This window comes from Carlito syrichta, unplaced genomic scaffold (assembly GCF_000164805.1).
Source record: "Carlito syrichta isolate Samal-C Ts95f unplaced genomic scaffold, Tarsius_syrichta-2.0.1 Scaffold308079, whole genome shotgun sequence".
Classification (NCBI taxonomy): Eukaryota; Metazoa; Chordata; class Mammalia; order Primates; family Tarsiidae; genus Carlito; species Carlito syrichta.
Window position 1 is genome coordinate 288,744 of NW_007252175.1, and position 22,809 is coordinate 311,552.

The following is a 22,809-nucleotide window of genomic DNA, read 5'->3' on the forward strand; positions in this document are numbered from 1 at the left end:
CAATACTTTAAAAATATTTCATTGTCTTCTGACTTACATAGTTTCTGATGCAATGTCTGCAATCGTTCTTATCTTTGTTTCTTCATACATAATGTATCTATTCTTGTTATATTGCAAGATTTTTGCTTTAACAATGGCTTTTACTTATAATATCTGGAGTTCTGTTTCTTTTGGGGGGTGTTATTCTGCTTGAAATTTGTTGATCTTAGATTCACGTGTTTATAGCTTTCACCAAATTTGAATAAATTTTATTATTATTTCTTCAATTTTTTTAATGTCACTTTCTCTCATATTTTAGACTGCTTATCTCACAGGTCATTGATATTCTGTTTATCTCTTTTTCTCTCTGTGCTTCATTTTAGAAAGTTTTTATTGCTGTGTCTCCATATTGACTGATGCTTTGTTCTGCAGTGGTTAATATGCTGTTAATTTTGAAATTTTATTAAATGTGTATGTGTGTGTTCTTGTCTTTACCATTCTCATTATATTCATGCTTTACTTTAAATCATTGAGAATATTTATGGCCAGGCACAGTGGCTCATGCCTGTAATCCCAGCACTTTGGGAGGTGGAGGCAGAAGAATTGCTGGAGCTGAGAGGGTTGAGACCGGCCTGGGCAACATGGTGAAACCTTGTCTCTACAATAAATAAAAAAAATAAGCCAGGTATGGTGGTGTGTGCCTTTGGTTCCTGCTACTTGGAAGACTGAGGCAGAAGGATCGCCTGAGTCCAGCAGATTGAGGCTGCAGTGGCTGTGAATGAGAGTCAACAGAGTGAGACTCCAACTCAAACAAAAGAAAGAAAATATTTACAATTGTTGTCCTAATATCTGTCCATCAATTCCATTGTCTTTATTATTTCTGAATCTGTTCCTATTAAGTAATTTTTCTCTCTTTTAGTAGCAAAATTACTGCTTCTTTTTTCATTTTCCCCTGATTCTTACTATGTTTGCTGTTATTTTTATTAGGTATTGGATATCATATATTTTGTTGCTATTGTATGCAGTATAATGTTTTCATTTAAAGAGTTTTAGGGTTTTTTTTTTATATACAGTGAAGTTTTTTGTTGTTTTATTTACTGTGTTCAGGGCTTTTTTTAAGTTTTGGTGAGGTGGTTCTAGAATATCCTTTGCTTTAGGAATGGATTGTCCTCACTACTGAAGCAGATCTCTTCTGAGATTATTACTGAATGCCTGCAAGTAATCAACAAGAACTCTTGTTTCTGGCTAGTGAAAAATCAAATGATCTCCATTCCTGCTTGAGTTTTGGATTCCATTCAACTCACAATTTCCTAATCAGCTTGTTTTCCAGTTTCATGGAGTTTTATCCTATGCATGAATACTCAGCAAAGATTCATAAAAACCTCACTCATATTTACAGAGCACTTTTCTGGTGTAATTTTTTCCTCTACAGAACTCTACTCGGAAACTTCTAGCTGCTTCAAATTCCCTGAATTCTGATCTACATCTCATTACAAAAAACCACTATGATCTTCTTAGAATGTTTATTCCTGCTACACATTTGATAATGTGCCTCTAGGTGAAAAAAAAAAAAAATTCAGTGGTCATCAGACTCACCTTATTTGTTTATTTTCTCTCAAGAATCATAGTCAATCGGGTTCAGTGGCTCAGCCTGTAACCCCGCACCTTGAGAGGCTGAGGTGAGTGGATTGCCTAAGCCTACAGGTATGAGACTTGCCTGGGCAACTTGGCGAGACCTCATCTCTACAATAAATCAAAAAAATTATCTGGGTGTGGTAGCACACACCTGTAGTTCCAGCTACTTGGAAGGCTGAGGTGGAAGGATTGCTGGAGCCCAGCAGGTCGAGGCTGTGGTGGCCGGGAGCGACCACTGCACTCCAGTCTGGGTGACAGAGTGAGACTCCAACTCAAAAAAAAAAAAATCATGGTTTTCTGAGCACAGTGGCTCACATCTATAATCCCAGTACTTTGGGAGGCAGAGGTGAGAGGATTGGCTGAGTCCAGGGGTTTGAGACCTCCTGGGCAAGTTGGCAAGACCTCATCTCTGCAATCAATCAAAAAATTAGCCAGGTGTAGTGGCACATGCTTGTGGTTCCAGCTACTTGGAAGGCTGAGGCAGAAGGATTGCCTGAGCCAAGCAGGTTGAGGCTGAGGTGGCTGTGAGCATCCCACTGCACTCCAGCCTGGGTGACAAAGTGAGACTCTGACTAAACAAAAACAACAACAAAAAAACAAAAAAACCCCACGTTCTTATGCTTCCTGTTTTTTAATGCCTAACACCAATTGTTTCATGTATTTTGTCAAGTTTTCTAGTTGTTAAGACAGAAAATTAAATCCCTTTACTCTATCATGGACAAAAATGAGATCTTTCTTATCTGTGACACTGTCATTCTGGAAAAATACAGTCCAGTTGTTTTTAGACAGTTGGTTTGTCTAATCATTTTTCTATTACTGGATTTAGAGTATACACTTTTGTCAGGAATACTGCAAAATGACTTGGTGATCTCTTCATACATATATCAGAAGACATATGATGAATTGACTCATCATTTTGCAATATGTGTTTGGATTTTCTTCATACCTTAAAATTGTAAGCAACTAAAAACCCTTGCCCTCTTTTTAGTGGTTGAAATGTTTGATCAGACTAATTACTGGAAAAAGCAGTTTGATGAACTGATTAAGACTATTTGAAGGAATGTTAAAATAAATAAGTGAAATATTGACACAATGACAAGAAAACAGATCAACTAATGAAAAGCCATAATGTTGCCTATTTGTTACAACATGTAAAGTAACTGTCTGACAAAGACAGATGTGACATTTCTTCTTCAGGTTCAGATTTGATCATTTTCCCTATAAAAATCTCACATTTCTCCAAAATATTTAACCTTTTTCTAGTATCTATGCTCCTCCATTTATATAACATGATGGATATGTTTTTTTTATACAGATATGTATTGAATAGAAGAAAAAGATATTTATGTATTTCTATATAGAATGTTATTCTGGAAAAATCATCTTGTATAGTATGATAACAATGTATTAATATTTATTTTAATAAAAAGTAATTTTAGATGTTTACATTTTTCCTATATAAAATTAAAATATAGACCTTTATATATTTGAGCCAAATTTCATTATTTTTCCCTCTGTGATTCATAGCCCTTGGTAGATAAGGGGTTCTCAATAGCTAATGTATATACTGTCTCATTTACCATGACACTTTTCACTAAAAATTATAAATGAGGATATAAAATCTCTTAAAGGCATCATTGATTAATAGAATTGAACACATTGCTAAGAGATCAGTTGCTATGGTTTTTACACTAAAAAAATAGAAAATCATTTTACATGGTTCTTAGCACAGCATTCATCTTAACTAAACGTTGTTCTCTTCTTCACTTTTTCTTCTTCTCTTTGGTCAAGGAGATATTTCAGTGTCCCAACAGAAAATTTTAAAAATGTTTAATTCCCATACCTGTGCTTCTCTCTTCTGACACTCATCTTGCACGTGACCAAGGCTTCATACAAAACCAGCCCAATACTGTTCTTTCTACATTTTTATTCTGCCATGGTGTGCTGGAACCACTTCATGATATAGTGAGCACTGGCTGTGCATTGTAGCTAACGATTTCAGCTATGCAAATGAAGCTTCAACAGCTGTAATTAGAAGATAATCTCACTGTAAATCATTTGACATGAATAAGCATCTTCATCGCACTTCGGGAAAGGCTTTTTAATTAACAAGGTCTAATAATTTTAAAGACTTAATGAGCAATTATGCTAAAACCAATGATAGCACCAAGATGATTCATCATAATTTATTGTTTTTTTCTCAGATGTGATTTCTAATTATAGTGTAAGCAGGATCATGATTGAGGTTCTACCCTTATCAATGTGCCATTTTCATTACAAAATGAATCAATCCACTACCTAATGCTATGCATTCTAACTAATGGGAAAGAGAAAGATGAAAAGAACTTACATTTATTAAATATCACTAGTATAAGGGTTTTCTTACACACAAAGTCCTCTACTATATATATGCATATATGTATAGCACTATAAGTATTACAGTCCACATTGTTTTAGTATGAAGAAACATAAGCTCAAACATGTTCAGAAACTTCTCCAAAGATTACAGATAACAAGTGAAAGAACTTGCGCTAAACCCATACTCAACAGACTTTAGCTCTAATATACTTTCCACTATATCATATTGTCTCTTTTTTAAAACATTGAAGTTGTTTAAAATTCAGTGTGAAAAACTAGTATTTTAACTTCCTTTTCTAATCCCTGCATTTTGATAAATAACTGGTAAGTTAATATTTCTTTCACATTTTCATTTGAAATAATTTTATCTGTCTCCAATGAAAGATATTGTCTTTATTGTAATATGTCATATCATGTATTACTGACTTTCAGCTAATTTATAAATCAAAAACACTTGTTAATAGCGACCTGTTTACTTCTGTTACAACTATTACTGTCTTCATTTCACCAATGATCTCTGCTCATTGTCTGCACAAAAGGATCAATATGGTTTTCTTAAGTCCCCTAATAACAATAACACCCACAATATCTCGAAATTCCCCTGAAATTTCTGAACTCATTTTTTTTCTTCTATCTATTGCCAAGTCAGTTCATTAATTTGTCCTATAAGCGAACAGGTTTTAGCAATTCTAATATTTTTTAAACAGTGCAAATATGTGAGGTGGGACACAATGAACATATTAATTCCTTTTTATTTGTTTATTTTTTTGGCACTCAACAGTAGAATTTAGTAGCAACTCTTAGCTAAGACTAAAACATCTTTGTTTTCTTTTTCACCATCTCTTTTCTGTTTCATTGTCAATATTATTAGTTGAATGAATTAAATGCATGACTGGAAGGCCCTCTTTTTTTCTTGACTTTTCACTTAGGAGGTTTGTATTATAAAAGCAAACTAGAAGAAACTCCAGAATACTTCATTGTTAATAGTAATGACCTATCAGAATTGATATTGTAGAATCTGTCTCTATCCCTAAATTGTCTTCCAAACCATGATCATCTGAACAATGATCAAAAATAAATAAAATTTTAATTTTTTATTCTGCCTTTCAGAGGAACTTGTGTAGTATCAGTAAAATCAGATCTGAACCTGCAAGGCAATAAAGAAATAACTGAGCGACAAACATAAGAAAAGATTCACCTCCCCAATGCTAAAAACGAATGTACTTGTTGGGAAATTTAATCTTTCCAGAGGACTAAGGTCATCAAATATTGTGGGCTCCTTGAAAGGCTTCACATTTTATTTTAAATTAACCCATGACCCACATCAGGTTAAAACTCTGCAGCACATATATAAGTACAATTCAACTCAGGTTCTTACTAAACTGACTCAAAACATTTTAAAATGAAAACAATCATTCTGAAGGAAATCAGAAAATGTGCTCTAGAAATAAAAATGGTATGGTAGAAACATTGGTTTTAATATTTCCAACAAGTCTGAGAGTCAATTCAGAAGAAAAACTGTCACAGGCCCAAGGGGGAATAGCGACATTAACCACTTTGCTAAACAGCTCCCCAGCCAGCGAGGACTAATTACTAAGTAGCCATTCTGTACTTCTATGAAATAAATACCTGGTCAGTGAGATTGGAGGGCAGATATTAAGTCCTCTCCATCTAGCTCCATATTTAAAAAAGGAAGCTGTTTCCTTCACTATTTGAAAATGTGCCAAGATGTCACGTTAACCAAACCACACATGTTTGAGGATAGTGATTATCAGAAAGGAAATTAAGATCATAGACCCTGTGTCCACAACAAGAAAGATAAAGACCTGTGGTTCCTACTCCCTCCTGAACTATCTTCCTGACTCCCTGTCTTCACCCCCTAGTTTATTGGCATGTGTTGGATATCAGACAAGCACTATGCCAGGTCCCAAAACAATATAAAAAGACACCAACATGGTCCTTAACCTGTTCTCATGGATTCCATAGGATGTAGGTGGAAGAAGAGAGGGAAGGAAAGAAAACTAGCCTTTAGCCTCAAAAAGAAGCAATATTTGGGTTGTTTTTTTTGTCTTTTTGGTTTTCATATGGAATTCTTTTATAATTTTGTAGAAGCTAACAAAATACACAGAACAAGACTTTCTGTTTTTGAAACTAATGTTACAAACCCATATTATCACTTATATATTAATATTATATCCTGTAGCTGATCATTAATTAGGTGTATAAGTCCAACAATGTACTCTGTTAAGCAAAAAAACAAAAACAAGCAGAAAACATAAAAAACTTATCCCAGTAGGCCCTTCTGCACTGATTACATTGAGTGACACTGTCGTTTGTGCCAGCCACACTGAGTGACAGGAGGAGTGAAATCAGTGTGTGTGTGTGTGTGTGTGTGTGTGTGTGTGTGTGTGTGTGTGTGTGACACGCTTCATACTCAATTTCCAAAATAACTTGCAGTCCTCAAAACGCAAATATACAAAGATGGATCCTTCATAAAAATAAAAAAAACAAATCAATCCATTTGAGCTCATTTCAAATACAGAAAAAGTATGGCACAGATGTAAGCCATGACGTGGTTTTCTTTAATGATACCGTATCTTGTATCACACAGGCCAGCATGAAGTTTGTCACCCAGGCTTTACAGGCATGTTCCTTAATTCAATGGGTCCTCTTCCAAGCACAACGCAAGGAGTGATTCGAGAGTCACCATAAAAATCAAGCCTGTTTGGCAAGATGATACAATTGGGAAAAACAAGCCAGGGAGGTGGCCTCTGGCTTCCAGCCCCGACCTCCGCCTGGATAGCTGCTCTCTTTCTAAAGGATGGGGCAGGCGAGAGGCCTAGATGTGGAGACTAAAATGCAGGCGTGACAGGCTGGGGCGGGATGGCCTGTGCCTGGGCCTTGTCGATCCGCTGCTTGGGGTTGCCCGGCCAGATCTGTCACGGCGTTTTGTACGTGTCCTGGCCTTGCCTCATGTTCTCATTGTGTTTGATGCCATTGTGGGTCCTCGTGTCCTTGTCCCTGGTCTGGGACGGCTCGTTTGCTCAGCGTTTGCAACATGAGCAAGCATCATCCGGTGGGCCTGTGTCTCCCCTAGGAAACGTGGCAGGTCAGGGGGGCGTGGGATGGGGCCGGCTCCTGTCACGACCCTATCTAAAGTCTATCTGCGGCGACGAAGCCGAGCAGGCCCCTGCATGCTCTGGTCCCTCTCGGCCCTGGTGATGCGCTTCTTCTAGTTGCGCTCTTTCAGCACTCCGTCGCTGGACAGCTCCGCGCTGCAGGCCGTGGGCTCTGCACTCCCTGCAGTGTCTCCTGGACGTGGTGACTCCTTGTATGCCCACCATGTCTGAGGACACCCAGGACATGACCCAAAAATTGTTCTCCTTCCCAGTGAAGGAGGGAATCCTTAGTGACGAGATTTCCTGTCCCTCATGAGACCTCAGTGCTCCCGGGGTCCTACGCTGTGCAGGCCAAGTTTAGGAACTGTAACAAAGAAACGCATAAGGCTGGGCACCTCAGTTCTGAGCGGCTGATCCTTCAAAGAGTCATGGACCAGCCAAGGGATGCCAATCTTTGGGGTCAACGAATCATCTTTCTCTTAAATATTTAGTCCAAGGGCATCGGCTCCAAGTCAAAGGTATGTTCCTTTCTTATTTTATTCAATTTTATTTTTTATCTCGAAGTAGTTGATTCCATACATTTCCAGGTTCTGGGCTGTCTTCAGGTACTCAAGCATGGTGCCATCTTAGAGCATCCCTCGGTGTGCAGGGGGTGTCGGGAGCGGAGGGCCGTCCCTCGCCAGGTGCAGCTCCTCTCTGGTCTTCACCGGGTGATCCCGGGCTCCTTTGGCCCTGGGCGGCCACTCCTCCTCCTAGTTCTCTTTGTGTCTCTGCGCCTCCTCCGGGAGGGCGATCTGGGCGGTGTTCTCTTTATCTGAGGCCCGGCCTGTCTCTCTAGCTCCTCCTTGGCCCGCAGTTCGGCCACAGGGTCAACCTCCAGGAGCTCAACATCCCTCCCCATCCCGACCACTCCCACCCCCTCGTGCCTGCCTCCTCTCCTCCCTCGGCTGCAGACCTCTCTGAATCTGCTCCTTGGCTGCCTTCTGGGTCTCCTCCTCATAGGCCTGCAGCTTGAGCATCAGATATCTGGCTTTTCCCCCATCATCCATTCTCTGTCTCCCGGCAATCTCGCTCCTCTTCTTCTCAGCCTCTAAATGTTGCTGCCTCAGGTTCCCCACCCACCCACCAGCTGCCTCAGGTTCCCCACCCACCTACCTCGGGCCTTCACCTGACCACCAACGTTGGTGTCTGGCTTCCTGTGATTTCCCAGGCAGAGCTGCAGGATCCTCTTGTTAATTCTCGGAAGGGGGTGGGGGAGAGCCAGGGTGAGATAGAACACAAAGTCAGGTGCCTTCTTGTCAAAGGGTTTAATGACAAACTTTTGGTTGATGGAAAGAGATGTCCCTAATTTCACTAAGGGAAGCCAATCTTTGGGACTAACTTATCATCTTTCTCTTAAATTCAAGGGCTCCAACTCCAAACCAAAGATCTGTTCTTTTCTTTTTTCTTTTTCTTTTTAAATCTCAAAGTACTTGGTTCCACACATTTCCAGGTTCTGGGCTATCTTCAGGTACTCAAACTTGGCACTGTCTTTGAGCATCCCTCGGTGTTCTGCGTGCCACACCTAGATCTGGTCCTCCCACTGGTCCCTGGTAAGTTTGTGCCAGTCCATGACTCTTTGAGGTATCAGTCACTCAGAGTCGAATAACCCAGCCTTGTGTATTTCTTTGTTATAGTCTCAACTTGGCCTGCACACTGTAGGAACCCAGGAACACTGCAGTGTCAGTGGGGGCAGGAAATCTGGTCACTAAGGATCCACCCTTCACTTGGAAGAAGAGCAGTTTCTGGGTAATGTCCTGGATGAGCTCCTCCGACACGTCATCAGGGTAGAATTTGGCCTAGTACTTGAACTGGAGGGGATTGATTCTCCTTCCTGACCTACTGGGCAGACACTTTCATATCAAGTTTCTGTCAGGTCAGAAATCCTTTGTTATCCACACGCTGGAGGCCAGAGTACCACACTTCCTGGGGGCCGAGAGTCTGAACTACCTGGTCAAAAGCTGCTTTCCCATTGTATTTGACTGGATTGCACACTCCAACTCTGCATCCATGGTGGTAGCTCGGACATTGATTGGCTTAGACATTTTTGGTTCCTGATGGGCTGGTTTCCTCACTTCCTTGGAAACGCAACTCTCCAGCAGCAGCTGAGAAGTTTCTTCCAACCCCAGCACCCTCAGTGCATGGTGTGTTCACCCAACAAGAAGCAGTATTGTATATAGTCAAAAATATGGGCCCTGGATCCAGACCACTTTGGGTTCAAATCCTAGCACTACAACTTACTAGCTCTGCAATTGTGAGTAAATTACTCAACTGTGCCTCTGTTTTCTTACTTGTAGAATGGAGATGATAGTAAGACTATTCATTCCCTTACAAAGGAATAAGCCAACACACACACGAAGTAATCCCTCAATAAATATTAACCACTAACCTTAGGTACTATGTGTCTAGTACCATATGGAGGACTCTTGGGAGTATTTATTTTGACCTTCACATGACCCATAATGACCATTATAGTAGTTACCTTATTATACAGATGAGGAACCTGATATGCATAAAGTTAAATTCATTGCCAAATAATAAATAATAAGTGGTAGAGTTTAATTGGAGTTCAGATCTAATTGCAAAGCTCATATTCTTTCCACTACATATGCCTATCTGACTTTTAAATATCTATAAAGCATTTTACCAAATGTCAGCTTTAATGATTTTTAAAAGGGCTCAGAAATACAGTCAATGCTTCCATACTCTACTAGTCAGGGCTTTCCAGACATTTATCATACGTGTGTGTGTATGTGTGTGCATGTATATGTGTGTGTGTGGTGTGTGTATGTATACTAGGAACCCATCAGCATCAGTATACCAGCTAGCATCGTTGTGAGAGGCTACATTTGACTGAGAAAATTTTCTTTGGAGATTCTTTTAACGAGTTTTCCCATTTCATGGTGGGTGATTTACCCTCAAAGGAAAACGTTTTGCTGATGAGGAAGAAACAAACAATGGCAGAAGCATTAAAAGGCATCAAAACTGACATGTTCAAAAACAGTTTTGAGCAGTGGAAAAAGTATCTGGATAGGTGTATTGCATCACACAGAGAGTACTTTGAAGGTGACTGAAGTTTAAACACATCAGAATAAAAACATAATTTTTAATAAATTCAGTTTGGGGGCTCTCATATATATATGAGGCATTGTGTATACACATTTTAAGAGATGTTATCTAAGTAATACTTTTCAAAGTTAAATTAGATTACACTAGCAATGTGTAGTAGGACATTTGCTCAACTATGCTTCCACCACTTTCTTTGACTATCCTGCCTGTTGCATGGTGATTCATTTGATTAACGTCATCTTTTGAGTGAACATAATACTTAAAATGTGTGTACATTTTTTTGGCACCCTCTTTGACACACATACAGAGAGAGAGAGAGAGAGAGAGAGAGAGATGGACAGAGCGGGAGAAAGATCAATTTATTATAAGGAATTGACTCATGCAATCATGGAGGCTGGACGGTTTTAAGCTGGAGGCCCAAGAATGCTGATGTGTAGTTCCAGTACATGTCTGAAAGCCTATGAAGAGATAAGCTATTTATTTAAGTTCCAGTTCAAAACCCAACAGGCTCAAGACCCAAGAAGAGACAATATTTCAATGTCTGAGTCCAAAGACTAATGTTACAGCCCAAGTGGTCAGGCAGGAGACGACCTCTCTTATTCATGGGAGGGTCAGTCTTTTTGTCATATCAGGTCTTCAGTTGATTGGATGAGGCCCATCCACACTGGGACAATCTTCTTTGCTTAGTCCACTAACTCAAATATTAATCTTATCCAGAAACACTCTCACAGACACACTCACAATATGTTTAACCAAATGTCTGGGTACCTCATGGCCTAGTCAAGTTGACACATAAAATTAACCATCACAAATACTTTCAAAAACAAACCCAAACTGGCACTTTTATAATATGGCTTTATATGACTTCACTTTCATTGAAGATAACCCCAATTAACACATGTCCTAATTAATTATCCTGAAAGTGAACTTCAAATTGATTTAATCTTCTTTTCTTCATATTGATTTTGCTCCTCTCTTGTAATCAAGAATACATTTTTAGAGTAATTATAATTTGCCATACAAATAAGTACACAAAATTGAGTTTTAAAAATTCTGTTACAACAAGAAGAAAAGGACAACACATCTTTCCATATACGATCACAGATACTGCAAACCCCTAGACTCACAGGACATGGTTTGTGCCCAAACTGAGATTTACTCCTAAGATTTACTCAATAGCCAGATTTAGGCTCTTGACCCAGATATTTTACCACTTGTCAGTTCCTCCATTCCTCACTCTTCCCAGCTGTAGATCAAGGAATCTTAAGATTCCAGCATGTGTGGCTTCTGAACCCATTCATTTTTCTGTTCAAAACATATTTATTGGGCGACTTCAGTATCCTAGGCTCTGTTCTTCTCTCTGGGGAGACAGCAGTAAACAAAACAAAGTCTTGGCCTCCATAGAAATCAACTTTCTAGTGGGAGAAAAGATGTAATAAATCAATAGGATACCCAATGCAAGTGATGCAATGGAGAAAAAACAATAGGGAAACAAAGAGGCAATTTTGCTGTGTAGAAAAGTTGCTGTTTTAAACAGAATGAAAAGGGAAACCTCACAAAGATATTTGAGCAAAGACTTGGAAGAGGTGATGGAGCATGAGATATGATACATAAGGGAAAAAATTCCAGGCAGAGATAATAGCAAGTGCCAAGACTCTGAGGTTAGAAGATACCTAATGCATTTGAAGAATCATTAATAAAATGGGAGTTTGAAAGCAAAAAAAAGGTTTTTGCGATAAGATCAGAAACGTAGTAAAGGACCAGATTGCTTAGTACCTGGTAGAGCAAATTGATGACTTTTGTTTTTAATCTGAGTGACTTTAAAGATATTTGAGGTTTGGGGGAAGACTTACTTAAATTTTGAAAGAATTTTATTTGTTGCTGTTTTGGGGAAGTCTTACTTAAATTTTGAAAGAATTTTATTTGCTGCTGTCTTGAGAACAGATTGTGTGGGATTAATAATAACTAAAATTGCAATAAAAGCTTTTATATTAGCAGAAGGGACAATATGCTTAATATAAAGCAGGAGAGAAGAAAAAGAAAATACAAAGGAAGTACAACAAATGTGAAATATGAAATAAGATGGCAGAAATACTTCCTACCATATTAGGAATAACAATAAATGTAAATGAGTTGGATTCATCAATTAACAAACAGATGAGAGAGTCTCAGATTGGAGAAAGTCAGTAATACATTGTATACAAGAAACTCCCATGAGACAAAATGGCTTACAAAAGTTTTAAAGATTGAAAATTTTTAAATTGTAATTAGCAGGCAAATATAAATCAGAAAAAAACAACATTAATATCTCAAAAATACAAGGAAGACACAAATGGCACAAATAAATATTATATACTAGTAAAAGAAAGAATAAAACAAGATGATACCCTGCTATTAGCATCATTGCACCTAAGAAGGGTGACTCAAAGTATTTCAAGCAAGCCAGGCATGGTGGCTCATGTCTGTAAGCCCAGTACTTTGGGAAGCAGAGGCAAGAGGATTACCTGAGTCCAGTGGTTTGAGACTAGCCTGGGAAACTTGGCAAGACTTCGTTTGTCAAAAACAAAAATTAAAAAAATTAACTGGGTGTGGTGGCACATGCTTGTAGTTCCAGTTACTTGGAAGACTGAGGTGGAAGGATCACCTGAGCCCAGCAGGTCGAGGCTGTGGTGACCGTGAGCATGCCACTGCACTCCAGCCTGGGTGACAGAGTGAGACTCTGACTCAAAAGCAAAAAAACAAAAAACAAAGTATTTCAAGCAGCAACTGACATAACTACCAAAAGCAACATGCAAATGAGCAATAGTAACTAGAGATTTTACCATATCTATCTCAGAAGCGGATAGATAAAAGATAAATAGATATCAAGAATATAAACATTGTTATAAATATACTGATACTAATACACATGGAGAGAAAAAGGGAGAGAAAGAAACCTACCCTCAATAAAGGTATTTATGAAAGATTTATAAGAGCAGACCATATGTTATGACAAAAAGAAGCAACAATAAAAGCAAAAGTATTATTATTATGCAGATTAGATAAACTGATCATGATATCATACAATTAGAAAATAAAAACAGAATACAGCTTCAAAATGTATACATTAGAGAAATGACATATTTCTAAAAGAAGGAAATTACATAAGAAACTCAATATTTTGACGTTAGCGATTATGAAAATAATTTGCCAACATTGAGGAATATAGCTAAAAGGAGGAAGATTTTCTTTTCACTCCCAAAGTGCTAATTTTCATCCTTCTGGGGGTGATATCCCTCTTGCTGAGAATGCATGTCCCTGATCTATCTCCCAATTTGCAGGAATTGCGGGACACAGAGGGACAAATTAAACAACACCACAGGGATGCTATCAGCAAAGCCAGAGAGTGGTTATACATTTTTTTTAGTGGAAGAATAAACAAGAACACGTTTTAAACATTTACCTGGAAGGAAGTGAAACTAATAAAGGCAGAAAGGATGGCCATAAAAGCCAAACTTACCTTAATATACCTTGTTTAAAGAGCTGACTTTGTAACTATTGATTTTTAGAATTGATAACGTTTGGGTTATTGCCTCCTCCAAATCTTGTGTTGAAATGTGGTCCTTAGTGTTGGAAGTGATGCCTAACGGGAAATGATGAGATCTGGGGTGGTGGCTCGCTCTTGAACGACTTGGTGTCCTTCTCCTGGTGATAAGCGGTGAGCGATTCTCACTAAGTTCACACAAGAGCTGGTTAGGTAGAAGAGGCAGGCACCACCCTTCTCTCTCTTGGTCGCACTCTCTCCCTGTGACATGCCAGCTCCCCTTTGCTTTTTGCCATAAGTGAAAGCTTGCTGGGGCCTCACCAGGAGCCAAGCAGATGCCTGAGAACTGTGAGCCAAAAGAAATCTCTTTTTTTATAAATTACTCAGTCTCAGATGGTCCTTTATAGCAACACAAACGGTCTAAGACAATAATTAAAAGCAAAATTTAAATGTAAAACTAATCTTCAAAATGTGAAAAATAAAGCAAAAGAAAACATAAAACAAACTATAGGAAAACCTCAATTTTTTTCAACAACTATATTTAAAAACTGAAGGGGAATGGATAGGTCAAGAGACATCAACCATGTATAGAACATTTTCAGTACTAATTTTTTTAAATGACCTATAAAAATATTTTCAAATGGGGGAAGCGAATAGTAGCATATCCCTTAGTTTTTAACATTGTAAGTGTGACAATGACATTGTGGTTATATTTCCAAAAAAAACCTCTATGCTTTATGCTGTAATTTTCTTTTCTTATAGTGTCCTTATCTGACATTGAAATCATAGCGACATTTGCCTAATAAAAAGATCGAGGCATCTTTTTCTATTTTTCTAAGCTAACTCATATAAGATAGTAAATAATTAATTCTTGAAAAGTTTGTAGAATGTTCCTGTAATGTCACGATAGCCTCAGGTTTTTCAGAAAAAATAGTCTCTAATTTCCATTTTAATTCCTTTATTGCTATCCCACTGAAGTAGAAGAGTCAAGGTAAATATTTGTGAATCAAATGATAGTGATAGAGATTTTTCTGGTCAGCCTGGGCTTTGAGAGTGTCAACTCAATGGGTCAGCCAGTTGAGCCCCAGAGGGGGCTAACTCAAGGGGCTGGTAAGCCTAGCTTGGGAAGTGTTGGCTCTAGTGGGCTGGCAAACCAACCCCTGAGAGTGTTACAGATTAGATGAGCTGGCAAGCCTAGCCCCCAGAGTGTTGGCTCTAGTGGGCTGGCAAGCGAAGCCTTGAGAGTGTGCTACAGCCACCAGAAGTGTCTCAACTTCAGAGTCTTGTCTTCTTCCAGCAACCCTCCTAGTTCAGCGGGCTCCGTCGGCTGCCAAGCCAGCCTCTGGGTTGCACGACTTGGCAGGTCAGGGCTCTTGTCTCATGCCCAGGAAGAATGAGGGACACAGATAGCCAGAAAAAGAAAGCAGGATTTATTGAGAGGACAGAAAAAGCTCCCACCGTGGTAGGGGTCCCAAGGGAGTTGCCAGTCTGGGGCTGAAACCTGGTGCTTATATAGCCCTAAGACTGAGCCAATTGGTTGGTACTTGTCAGCGAACTGAGTGGTCGTTTTTCTAACCCAACAGGGAGTACTTAAGCTCTAGCTTGAGAGGTACAGGGAACCTGCTTATCAACGTGAGTGTATCAGCCTGAGGAGCCTGCTGGAAGCTTTTTACATTGTTACCTGAGGACTCGCCCTGTCTGTCTGTCTGTCTAGCCTTTCTCTAACTATCTCTCCTGTCTCAAAAGTTGTGTGGGAAGGAGAGAAGTGGGACAGGGTACTGAAGAGACTATATTGTCCATGACTAATTGCTGATGCTGGACATGGATATTTTCTATTTTGTTCTCTCTCCTTTATGCATATTTGAAATTTTCCATTATAAGAGGTTTTCTTTATTAATAGCTAAGCATTCAATTCATGAAGCTGGACAAAGAACAACAGAGCAAAGCCAAAAATATAAGATAGAAGAAACAATAAATGGGAGGGCAGAATATTAGCAAAACCAAATGCTGGTTCTTTGAAAAGAAGATAACAAGACAAACATAGACATAGTAAGATTATACAAGAGAGCAAAGAGAAAAGATGCATAAACAAACTAAATGTGAAAAAGGAAAAGTAACCAAACGGAGAACAGAGATTTAAAAATACTAAGAGTATTATGAACAGACTATACACTAATAAATTTGAAAATATGGGAGAAAGGGGAAATTTTCCAGAACCTTATAAAATGCAAAATTGGTGCAGAAAGAGAGAACTTCAACTGGTCAGTAATAAAGGAAGCTAAATGGTAATTAAAGATTGCTCCTTCCAAAAACCTCAGACTATCTTGACTCTACGGTATATTGTATAAACATTTTAAAAGAAATTCTTTACTATCTTATATATAAATTGTTTTAGAAAAATAGAAGAAATGCCTAGATCTTTTTATTTGGCTAGTGTAATCATGATTTCAATGTCAGATGAGGACACTACAAAAAAAGATAATTATTGGTCTTTTTCATTGATAAATATAAATAAACAATACCTAAATATTCTGATGTAGATTTTGGTGGGGGAAAAATACTTAAATAAAATATTAATTAAGCCGGGCTCGGTGGCTCAGCCTGTAATCCCGCGCCTTTGGGAGGCTGAGGTGAGTGAAATGCCTGAGCCCGCGGGTTCGAGACCCGCCTGGGCAGCGAGACCTCACCTCTACAATAAATCAAAAAATTAGCCGGGCGTGGTAGCGCATGCCTGTAATTCCAGCTACTCGGAAGGCTGAGATGGAAGGATCGCTGGAGCCCGGCAGGTAGAGGCTGCGGTGGCCGGCAGCGGCCACTGCACTCCAGTCTGGGCGACAGAGTGAGACTCCAACTCAAAAAAAAAAAAAATTAATTCAATACAAAAGTGTCTTCGGAAAATAAATACTGTCCAAAGAATGTTAGAATGATTTGCTTCAAAAACATTACAGTAATTCCCCATGTCAATAGACTAAAGAATTTTCTTGATTGATGCCAAAAAGAACTTGACTGGGCTTAACCAGTGTTTATAACTTCGTCTTAAAAAATAAAGCTAGCCGGGATTGGTGACTCAACCTGTAATCCCAGACCTTTGGGAGGCTGAGGTGAATGGATTGCCTGAGCCCCCAGGTTCGAGACCTGCCTGGTCAGCAAGACCTCATCTCTACAATAAATCAAAAAATCAGCTGGGCATGAGAGCGCATGCCTGTAATTCCGGCTACTTGGAAGGCAGAGGTGGAAGGATCGCCAGAGCCCAGCAGGTCGAGGCTGCTGTGGCCGGGAGCGGCCAATGCACTCCAGTCTGGGCGACAGAGTGAGACTCCAACTCAAAAAATAAAATGAAATTAAATAAATAAATAAAGCTAGGTCAGGCTCGGTGATTCAGCCTGTAATCCCAGCACTTCGGGAGGCCAAGGCGAGTGAATTGTCTGAGCCCGTGGTTCTAAACCAGCCTGGGCAACTTGGCAAGACCTCATCTCTACAATAAATTAAAAATTAGCCGGGCGTGGTAGCATGCACCTGTAGTTCCAGCCACTTGGAAGGCTGAGGTGGAAGGATCACCAGAGCCCAGCACGTAGACACTGGGGTGACTGTGAGTATGTCACTGCACTCCATCCTAGGCAACGGAGTGAGACTCCAACTAAAAAACAGACAAACAAAAAAGCCATAAGCAGAAGGAAAACTTTTTTAATAAATAATAAACATATTATAAAAGTTAATCTTTGCCAGGTGGTTACTATGTCAGATACTATGCAGTGAGTTTCATATATCTCATTAAATCCTTGCAGCAATACTATGAAAACTAAGGAGTATTCTTAGAGAGATTGATTTACTTGCTTAAAATCATAGAGCTAAAAAGTGGCAAAGAAGTAAACAAAAATGACTAAATAAAGTATATTCACAGTAAAAAAAAAAAGTGGCAAAGAATTGATTCAGAACAAGGTTTGCGCAATGACACAGCCAAGTGCTATTCCCATCCTCCATATTAACGTTGGTTTGAGAACCAAGTCAACTATATCTGTTTGCATCAAGATGTTCCATCAAGACATAACTCGGTAGTGGAGTTATTTTCCCACAAGTAGGTGTCACTTCTCATAGTTATCTTAAATCTATGTGACTATGTTTTTGCTTAGAAGAATTTTAAATAGCCTCAGATGCACATAGACCTCACAGAAAGAATCACTTAACAGTCAACAGAAAAAAACACTAGCTCTGATCCCAGTGGTCCTGCAAATCAGAATTCTTCAGATAGAAAGATCCACAAATCCAGTGTGATCCAGAGCCTTCTGGTGTGCAACACCCTGATTTCAGTTTAAGAGAAAGAAGAACCTGGTTGCTCATAAACAGCCACCAAATCCACTTCAATTTACAGCCAAAGCAACTATGTGCTGATCACTATTATTATGAACTTCAACCTCGTTCTAACGCAGAAAGAGTAGGAGATGTTATTTCCTTCACAATGATGTTCAGTGGGGACAGTTGACAGTCAAGGTCAAAACATCAGAGTAAAAGTCCATAGCAGAATGCCAGGGACGCTTGTTGTATAGAACTTTTCCAGCTCATCTTAACAAAAATGGCAGAGCTGGTCTTGAGAGTTAGTGAAAGGAAATACTGGGAAGAGGTACACCGGGAAATTGGCCCTAGGAAACTGTCTTTTGATTTGCCCTCTGTATAAGCACTCAGAAATATGCTGGGGTTGTTACTAGTTATGCATGTCTTGTTGGCAAGTAGGGAAGTGATTGGAATCTACAGAATAGTAAAAAGAAGCAAGGTTAAAAAACCTGAAAGAAAAGTAGAGGACACCACTCAAGAGACCACACACGATTTCTATCCCAGCTGATAATATCACTGGTGGGGCCTTGAAGTTCAGTGACAGCTGCCCCTCTAGCTAGAATTGCTGCTGTCTCTGTCAGTCTGTGTAACATCTGCATGTTCTTAGTTATGTCCTTGACCTTCGTTGAAAGAATTTTTTTTTTTTTGAGTTGGAATCTCACTCTTGTCGCCCAGGCTGGAGTGCAGCGGCACGCTCACAGCCACCACAGCCTCCACCTGCTGAACTTTAGGTGATCCTTCATCCTCAGCCTTCCAAGTAACTAGAACTACAGATACAGGCCACCGTGTTCGGCTAAATTTTGTGATTTTATTGTAGAGATGAGGTCTCACCAAGTTGCCCGGGCTGGTCCCGAACCTGTGAGCTCAGGCAATCCTCTTGCCTCAGCCTCCCAAAGTGCTAGGATTACAGGCTCAGCCACCACACCCAGCCAGGACTTGTTTTCTTTACCGATATTTGTTGGCATCTTTTCATTAACTGTGTCACAATTCCATCATGACTGCAGCACAGGAAGAGAAGTCTGAAAGATCTCAAAGTCACACAACTTTTATTAGGTTTTGACAAACAGTACTCAGTGATATTTAGCTTCCAGTGCTCCTTATTTATCGATAATGCTATCTTGTTAAAATAGTAAGTGTATATTAGAAAAGAATAACTGTGCTATAAAGGAGGGATTTGGGATCCTTTATTGACCACTGTCTGTGTCAGACAACTCATATATGTTATTTTAACCCTTACAGCAAATCATTTCACCATGTGCGTGGTTGAAAGGCTACATTTTCAACTTGGTGAGACCTCATCTCTACAATAAATCAAAAAATCAGCAGGGCGTGGTAGCGCAAGCCTGTAGTTCCAGCTACGTAGAAGGCTGAGGCGGAAGGATCGCCAGTGCCCACCAGCAGGCGAGGCTGTGGTGGCTGGGAGTGGCCACTGCACTCTAGTCTGGGCGACAGAGTGAGACTCCAACTCAAAAAAAAAGAAAGAAAGAAAGGCTACATTTTTCAGACGTATTTTCAATTCTAGGTGTTGCCATGTGACTATGTTCTAGTCAATTACATTTATGCAAAAGGATTGTGAGAAATTTCTGGGAAGTCTTCTTAAAAGAAAAATTCCTGCCATTTTTTGCTTCTTCCATTTTGTTAGTATAATGTGATGACTTGAACTCCAGTCATTTTAGATCAGAAAGGCAGAGACCACAGTTGGCTTATGCCTACATCTTGAGGGATCTATGCCACACCACTTGTCTTCTCCTTGATGAGAGAGAGAGAGAGATTTATTAAAATATAATTTAATCAGCATTAATTTTGAATTTTTTGTTTGTTTTTGCTTTTTTAAGAAAGCGAGATTTATTAAGAGGATAGAAAAGCTCCCACAGTGGGAGGGGGCCCGAGAGGATTGCCCTGGAGCTTTTATTACATGCTGCTGAACCTAATTCTAACTGGTGGAAGAACATAACATTTTGTGTTAGCAGATCTTGTAAGTGATAAAGCCAGAATTCAGCCCTGCTCTAATTCACAACTATATTATGCCCAAGTCCAAATGCTCTAGAAAATAATTCAAAGAAGAAAAATGTCTTTTAGACTTGGAAATAAACTGTGAGATGGAAGTTGGAGATTTAAACAATAAGAACTGAAACTTAATAGCTTGTAGTACACCACATATCCCACGTAGCTCACAGATCTTAGCTTAGAAAATAGGTTGCTTAATCATTGTGAATTATGCCTAGAACTCTAACAGCAAGCCATAAGGCACCTGTGTCCTCTCTACAATGTCTTCTCTCTAATAAACTTTGCTTTAAAATGTTAAATAAATAAATAGAAGAAATTTACTGGGAAATTCTCTTAGGAACTACATCCATAAGGACTGGACAGAGAAGATGTTGAACTATGACTCAGTAAATCTCATGGGGAGTTTCCAAGCTGAATGACCCTTCCGAGACATCTCCAATGGAAGGAGAGGACAAGTCCTTTGAACCAGGGAAATAAATGCCTTGGTTCTGGAGGGGTCACTAGAGGGCACTAGAGCCTCCACTGCCATGTGTTCACTGTCAATGAGATCGTCAGACAGATTTAAATCTGTTCCAAATGTGATCTTAGAACATGGGTTTACAATCATTCATTCACTCCCATGTGACACACACATGCATGCCTCGTGTGTACAAGGTACTGAGCAGAGTGCCATGAAAAACAGAAAGATGATTTAGACATACTTTCAGTTCTCAAAAGGACAAGATGGAGATGACCCAGCGATCATGAAACACTAAAAACGACATTTGTAATAAGAAGAATAAACACACGTCCTGGGAATTCACAAGAAGGAGACATTATTTCCACCTTAGAAATTAGGAACATTTTAATGGAAATACCAGCACTCAAGCTAGACCTTGAAAGTGAGTCAGATTTCAACAAGTAAAAACCAAGAGTGAGATGACAGGGAGTAGGTATTTCAAGATGAGGAAATAATGACAACACAGGTGAGTAAGAAGAAACAACTTTTATTTGGTATAAGTGTAAAAGTAATAAAGAAAGACAGAAAAACTTCCTGTAACAAGGAGAGCTAGGAATATTTTGCTGAGTTGCAAATTATAGAATTAATTTCATAGCATTTGGAGTCTTTTGAAGTAGTTTGAGCTAGAGAATGACATAAACTATTTCAGGAATATTAATCTGATTTAGAAAACAAGAAAGAACATACCCTACTAGAGTCCAGGTCCAACGAGAGAGTCAGGGCCTGACTGGGGAGAATCGGGAAGCGGCGAAAAAGAAAAGACGAAGACGACAGGAATCCTCTTCCTGGGGAGAGCTCAAGACTCTGCCAATTTTTATTCAATTCTTACAAGCTTATATAGTTTTTTTACTGACCCCTCTACCCACAAAATGTATCCCATGTTACACATTAAATGTTTACATCATGTTTTTTCTTTTGTTTATGGGGAAGTTGACCTTTACAAGTTTCATTTTGTTTCTTCCTGCTACCTGGTGGTGTAACAAAATACCAGCTGCCAATTTATCAGCCACGTCCTCTGACCCCTAGGTCACCTGAATCTCTTCCCTTCGCTATTCTATTTCTTTTCCTTTACTAATCTATTTTCTGAATTCTACCCTTATATATACTTTTAGCAGCAATATATTGACTTGTTTTTTCTTTTATATAACCACCCTTTTCTTACCCACTACGAATTCTTAATACTATTAATTTAAAAATTTAACTTTCTTAATTCTAATTGCCTTATCTATATTACTTGCTATTTTCTTATCACCTATTTTACATTTTATATTTCTAAACGAAACATGTCTAAATCTACACTTATATATGAAACTAATCTTACTTCTAATCCTAAGTGTATTTAATTTTAAACCTACATTAAGTTTACTTTAAAACTTAATTATTTCCTAATCCTTATATTTAACTAATACCTACATCTATAATAAACATTTATCTTTTAATTATAACTGCTATCTATTTAATTCTAATCCTTACTTTAATTTTAACCTTCTTTCTAATTAAACTATAATATTTCTTAAATCAAAAGGCATGTCTGTGACTTGTTTTTCCCGAAAACACCTGTTTTTGGAGATACTCTGTCTCAATTTCTCACTTCCTCATCAATCTCAACTGTCAATGTTGTTACTTATAAAGGGTGTGAGGAAGTACTTGTTTTTCCTTTTTAGCTAAAGGTTGCAAAATTTGCATTCCCTTGTCCCTTCAGGGGGGAAATTTTTTGCTGTTGAGCCCTTTTTACATTTTTATGCATAGGTTTACTGCTAATTCCACATCCTTGCCCATCATAAGGGGCACCCTTTTTGCTGCAATCTCACCTCCATTATGCCTATGTATAATTTTTGCTGTCAAATGCCATCATCCATTGCACATCTATTATCTCAATTAAAGAGGAAATATTCTCAAGCCTATGCATGCAATCCTTCAAAGTTAGGGAAGGTCTGTCAACAGGATCCATGGGGCTTTGCCTCCGTCATGGCCGCATTTTACTGGGGCCTTGCTCCCAGCCGGCGTTTTTCCTGTTTTCAGGTCGCTTTTACCTTACTTTTACTAGTGATTGTGGCTCCTGGCAATACTCCCAAATCATCATTATCTGGAAGAAATATCACAACTATTGTCTCTCAGGCAGTTATTTTATATGTCCTACCAAGTAATTATTATCACGGTTTTTCATTAGCTGATGCATTTTCTTCCCATTTTATCAGTATTTCAGTCCTGGATTTTAATCTTTCCTCAAATAGACATTGTCTTTCATCAAA